The following is a 6,256-nucleotide window of genomic DNA, read 5'->3' as shown; positions in this document are numbered from 1 at the left end:
ACTTCACATTATCCTCTATACTCTGGATGCTGATGCAGCCCCTGATACCCCGAACCTACAGGGTTTTCCGTCTCACTGAGCCAGACCTCTCTTATCTATCAAACTCAACTAAAAGGCTACCTCCTCCACGAAGACCTTCCTGATTCTTCCGGCTGAGCATCATCTTTCTCATCTGGGAGCTGATATCACCCTCTAGTCTATCCATGCGCCATCAGCAGCCATTAGAACCCAGCTCACAGAGCTCTGTTGTTCCTTTTTCCTCCCCTTTATCCTCTATGCTATTTCTTGTCACCACTGCAGCCCCTAGAACCAAATAGACTAGGTCTGAGTCCCAGATCCCCCACTTGACTGTGTGCCTCAGTTTCCCTATCTTATCTGTAAAGCAGAGTTGGTACAAGGACTAAATTAGCATGCCTCGTCTTTAGTTTTGGAGTCTGGGGGATCCAATGTCAGGGTGCGAACAGATGCCACATGTAGTGGGAACCTGTTCCTGGTTTGCACACAGCCACTGTGATGGACGCCAACCCTCCACATGGTGACAAGCAGAGGGAGAGGGGACAGGCTATCCACATCTCTTCTCATAGGAGCACTAAGCTGTCTCTATGACATATGCTTGTGATCCTAATATTCTGGCAGTCAAGGTGATACGACAGTCCTGCGGGTTAGAAACTGACACAGGGAGACTCCAGTTCAACAACAACAACAAAAGCCAGTAGAAAGCTCCTTAGGTATCCCCCCCCCCCGCACCCCCAATGTGTGATTGCCTCCCAGAGGTCCCTTCCTCCCAGTCCTCTCACACTGGAAGCTGAGATGTAAGCCTGTGGCACAGTGAGGCTCAGTGGATTAATTCCTTTTTCCTTCACTCTGACAAAATGCCTGTTGGAAACAACTTATTTTGGCTCGTTGTTGAGAGGGATAGTCGGTCCCTCATGATGGGGAAAGCCTAGCAGGAAAGGGAGACAGCTGCTCACAGTGTGATCACAGTCAGGAAGCAGAGGGCAATGGGTACTGGTGTATGGCTCACGTTCCCCTCCCCCACCCCGCCTGTGTAACGGAGCAGCCCCCATTTACAGGGAGTCCTCCCACCTCCCTCAACCTAATCTAGAAACTCTCTCCCAGGCACACCCAGAAGCTTGTCTCCTAGGTGACTCTGGATCCTGACAAATTGACAGTCACACACTCAGCACGCAGTACACTGCTAGTATTCGTTCACCATTAGCTGTGGTACACAAGAGACCTTGGCGACAGTCTGGCTCAACTCTACCTGCCCATTGGGTAGCTTTGGGAAATCCAGAGCCTGGGATTGACCTCAAACCAGTGACCCTTGGGGTAAGGTCCAGGCCTGGCACCTAAGCGTAAAGCTAGGATGAGCATCCTTCACTTAACCAGTCAGTGGAGACGTCGCAGGAAGATTAAGGAAATGGAGAAATCTCAAAGGCTCAGCCCCCGCTCTGGGGAAGCAGGGTCAAAGGATGGGTGGAGGGATTTGAAGGCTGGGGTGCAAAGCAAAAGGACCGTAAGTGTGGGAATCGTGACTCGGGGCTATGGTGGTCTTTCCAGTACTGGCCCAGAATGGGGCATACAGTAAGATGGCAACAAGTGCAGACTGAATGTCTCAGTGGCTCAGTAGCATGGGAAGGAGCGCACACTGTTGATTATGCCACATACCTCTAGGGAAAAGATCCTGGGCTTTAAGAGAAACTGAGGCAAAGAGGAGGCCAACCTCCCTAGAACCCCGGAAGTGCGTTACCTAGGAGAGAGACCATGGCTCCTCCTGCCAGATGTTCACAGGGCGCCCTGTCCTCGTTGGGCCTACGGAATGCCAAAGGGGACAAACAGACACGGAACTTGATGCTGGCTGAGGAGGAAGGGCATGGTAAGGGAAGAAGGAGGCAGGCAGGAAGGAGGAGGCTAGGGGCTCCCCCGGGCAGGCTGCCTCTTGATAGGAAGAAAGGGAGGGTGGGGAAGCTCTGGGCCAGCGGCTGGGTCAGATCCTCAGCCAACGCAAACCTACCTCAGGGGGCTGGGGGACCATTCCTTCCCCACACAGATGCAATCAAAGGCAAACAGGAACCCTGCAGGGCCCAGCTGTGACCCCTGCACCCAAACTCAGCAAGCCCCATTAACCCTCTCCTCCCTGATGTCTTTCATATCACCACAGTCCAAAAGATCTCTGGAAACAGGCTCACCTGTTATATGCTCCCTGAATACCACCCAAGACATGCCAGGTTACCCAGTCCAAAGGGTACCCAGACCCTGCCCACCTCCACGGTGGCTCTGTGTAAAATATAGAGGTCATCTTTGCTAATAAAACCGAAACAAAAAATGAACAGGCCTTCCCTTGTTTCCATGCCAAGAGCTAAAGGGTCCAGACTCATTTCCTATACTCACACTAATTGAAGTAGACACACCTGTACCTACTAACAGGCTGGGCAGCAGCAACTGCCCCTCGGCTCCTCTCAGCCCGGGGGGACTGCAGGCTATTGCCCCCCTGAGCTGGGCATGAGTAAGAGGAAGCAGCCCAGAGTTTGGGGAGTGCCAGAGTTTGGGGAGTGCCAGAGTTTGGGGAGTGCCAGAGGTGAAAGGGGATCTCATAGGCTTTCTGGCACCCTTTGCCACCCGAGAAACACGATAGGTGACAGCCTGCCCAAGGTCATCCAAGTGGCCGGTGGCACCACTGGGACCTGACTTTTAGGCAAGTGTGCACTGCACCAGTCCATGACCCCAGGCCCCAGGAAAGGCAGGTGTACCACTGAGCCTGAGACAACAGACAAGAAAATCTTTTCTTTTTCAGTATCCTTAGCACCCCGACCTGTGTGTCCCGATGGGGATCCAATGCAGACCTTTCTGGATCCAGAGAAGCAAGAAAAGCAAAAAGATAATGGGTTAGGATGCAAGACAACCAGGAGGCTGCTTCTCAGTACTTTTATCTTTCCCTTTTCCAAATTCTAAACAATGTATTTTGAATTATCACAAAAGGACAAGAATACCATCTGGGGGAAAGATTAAAGATGGCAGATGGCAGAAGAGTCCAAAGAAAAGAACTTTTAGAAGCTACACCGAGTACACCAAAAAGAGAGACCACGAGAAGGCCAGAGGAACCAATCAATTATCAGGGAAGAGAGAAGAAAACCCACACAGTCCCTGTAGTTCAGTGGGGAAGCTGAGGTAGTAGCGGACTTGGGACAGCTCCATCTGTGATCTGGAGCCCAATATTCCTACTGTCAGGCCAGTAGTCTGAGGGAATGTGAGCGGAGAGCTAGGAAGAAAGGGGACATTAATTAAGGCCACCCTGGGCCTTCTAGTCTCCCAACTAATTTTTCACCCCATGATGATCTTTCTTTGAAAGAAAAAAAATGTCACCTACACCCCAGAAGGCTCCAGAAGTCTGGTAGCTGAGACAAGACTACATTAGAAAGGAAGATGAGAGGTTCAGGGACCAGGAGAGACAGGAAAGCCCAGGGGGCTGGCAGCAGGAGAGGCAGGCAAGAGGGACAGAGAAGAGGAGTGGGGTGAGGGGGCGGGAGCCGGTGGGGGGAAGGAGGGGGGGGAGTGATGGAGCCTCTCCCAGCTCTTCCTTCCCACCCTCTGTCCCTCCCACTCTCTCTTTCATGATCTTGAAACAACCTTCAAGTCTGGGCTGGAGGCCCCAGGAGGCCAGTCACTTAGGAAACAAAACTGTTTCGTTTACAAGTCCATCTGCAGCTGAGCGCCCACCCTCCCTCCCTCTTACACACTCTCCCATGGACTCTCACGTACACCCACAGTAATGCACAGCTTTCCCTGTAGCCCACGTGAATGCCTGCACGGGGACACATGCACACCACACGCTCCTAGGCGGACAACTCATTTGTAATAGACGGAGCGCACACATCCAAGCAAGCACTGCCCTGTCCCCAATCATTTTAAAGAGGGAGGGGGATATGCTCTCTCACCTTGTCTGAGTTGGCTTCTCAGACTTGCTGTGTCACTTAGGTGACCTTAACATCCTTATCGGCTTCTACCCCCCCCCCCCAGGCACTGGGATTGTAAGCATGTTCTACAACCCTCACGTTAGGGGTATTTGGGATAGAACCCGGATTTCCATGCTTCCTAGAAAGTCACCCGACTGAGCCCCTTGCCCAGACTGGAGTGTCTTCGGAATTACTACTTGGTACATTCCTACCCACAGAATCCCAGACACGAGTGTCCCCTTCGGTCCTAACTAGCATCTCACCTCCACGCTAGTACATGTTCCTATCTCTCTCGGCTCCCTACCCTGTATATACACATCCTTATTTCTCAGATCTCTGCCAGCCAAACAAGGCTCGGGGCCTTTTCCATTTTGTCCCTTGTGACCTCTTTCTACTCTGAGTTTTCTCTCAAGACCACTTCCGCCTTCCCTCCCCACCTCCTGTCCTCAGGTCTTTCCAGTTCCCTCCTTTGTTCCTCTCTTGACTCAAATGAGTCCCCCTGTCTGGATCCCCAGTTAGCCAGCTTTAGAGATTAAAGGGCCAGACATCTAACTCCACTGTGATCTGGAGTCTGAGACAGACTCCCATACAGCCATGAAGGGAGTGGTCAGGAGGGCGTGGGTGAAAAAAAGCAGGCGGTAGGTGCTCTGCCTGCTGTCACTTGTGGCCTCTCGAGTACACCAGCAGAGCACAGTGTCCTTGGGGCTGTGGTCACCCAAATGCAGGACATGGCAGGGAGCCCTAGCAGGCTTTGCAAGCAGAGGAAGGGCACAGCCCTTTCCGTTACTGAGCCTGGCTACAGACAGCAGAACCAGGCTGTGGGAAGGACTGGAGGTGCCAGCAGGGCTGGGAGGAGGTTGGGGGAGCACACAGAAACGCAGAGCCTTTCTCTTCGGTCTTACCTTGTATCTTGAAGAGGCTAGGGTGATTACTCAGGGACTCTAGCTCAGGCCTATAGATGCTGCTTATACCCCCCAAAGGATCATCAATTCATCCCTAAACCCCATTCTCCACTAGCCTTCGGGTAAATCTTCTAGAGCCTTCTTCCCCAGCTTTACATCTTCAGCGGCTCTCTGTGTCCTTGACACACGGGGGACTGTGTTTATTTCCTCTCATGATTTTCCAGTCTCGTCTACTCCAGACCCAGACCATGAGAATGGGCCACGGACCATGAGAAAGTCCATGTATGCTTATACGGGCCCATCCTTCCTGCCTAGGCCCAGGAGGAAGCAGTAGGGGCAGGTAGGAGCTGACCCTCCGATGCTTGTAATGGAAAAATCTCAGCTGCAGAACCGGAGGTGGCCAGCTATTTAGGGAATTCAGATGTGAGTCCGGTGCTCTGAGAGTATATTTCCTGGACAAGAGGTCCATAATCGCTCTACAGGGAGCTCCCTCCAGGGCCAGAGGGGGCTCAACCCAGCCAGCGGGTACCCTAGGCCTCCTGCCAAAGCCCCATTCCCTCCCTCCTCCTTCCCAGCCAGTCCTGCCCCTGCTCAGTGGGCGTCCACTCACTCACTACCTCTCACTGCCCAGAGAAATGGGGACACTGCAGGAGAATCTTGCCCTCTGTTCCTAGTCGGTGGGGGCAGAAAATTTTCTTCTCTCTGTCCCCAGCCCCCATTCTTCAGCTCTTCATCAAATGAACGATACCAGCACCCCAGAGCGGCTGGGCTGGTCACAGCATATCTGCTCTGTTTCTGTTTCTATTGAGAACAATGTTGAAGACATCTTCTCAGCTGAAGGTGAAGCCCCCTCCATCCCCCCAGGCCCAACTTCCAGGATCTCCCATGTCATTATACAGGTCTCTCCCAGTGGAATCTGTCTGTCCCCTTCCTCCCAGAAGAAACCAAGGAAGTCCTTGTCCTTTCTAGTCCACAGAGTTGGTATTTGAGGTGATAATGACTTCCATGCTCTCCTACTACACCTTCCAGATTTGACTTCTCATACCATTCACCTACCTCCGACTCAGACTTATTCAAAGCAGTGAAGGGGGGGGCTCATCTGCTCCACACATAAAATGGCAGAGATGCTTCCACATGCCTGCTGTGCCTGGACTTGGGCGGCCTTCCTGGCTCTTTGATATCTTCTGTCCTTCACCTTCCCAACTGCTTCTAAGTGCCGAGACTCTCGCTTGTCTTGAACACTGGGTTACAGGGTTGTCATTGACAAGTCACAATGTTGTCATCAACAACATTCACATCAAACCACACTGGACAACTATGCAATTACATTATCCAAAAAAGAAAAAAGAAAAGAGAGAGAGAGAGAGAGAGAGAGAGAGAGAGAGAGAGAGAGAGAGAGAG

This window comes from Mus pahari, chromosome 5 (assembly GCF_900095145.1).
Source record: "Mus pahari chromosome 5, PAHARI_EIJ_v1.1, whole genome shotgun sequence".
Taxonomy (NCBI): Eukaryota; Metazoa; Chordata; class Mammalia; order Rodentia; family Muridae; genus Mus; species Mus pahari.
The sequence above is the reverse complement of the archived record's forward strand: the minus strand, read 5'-3'. Positions refer to the sequence as shown.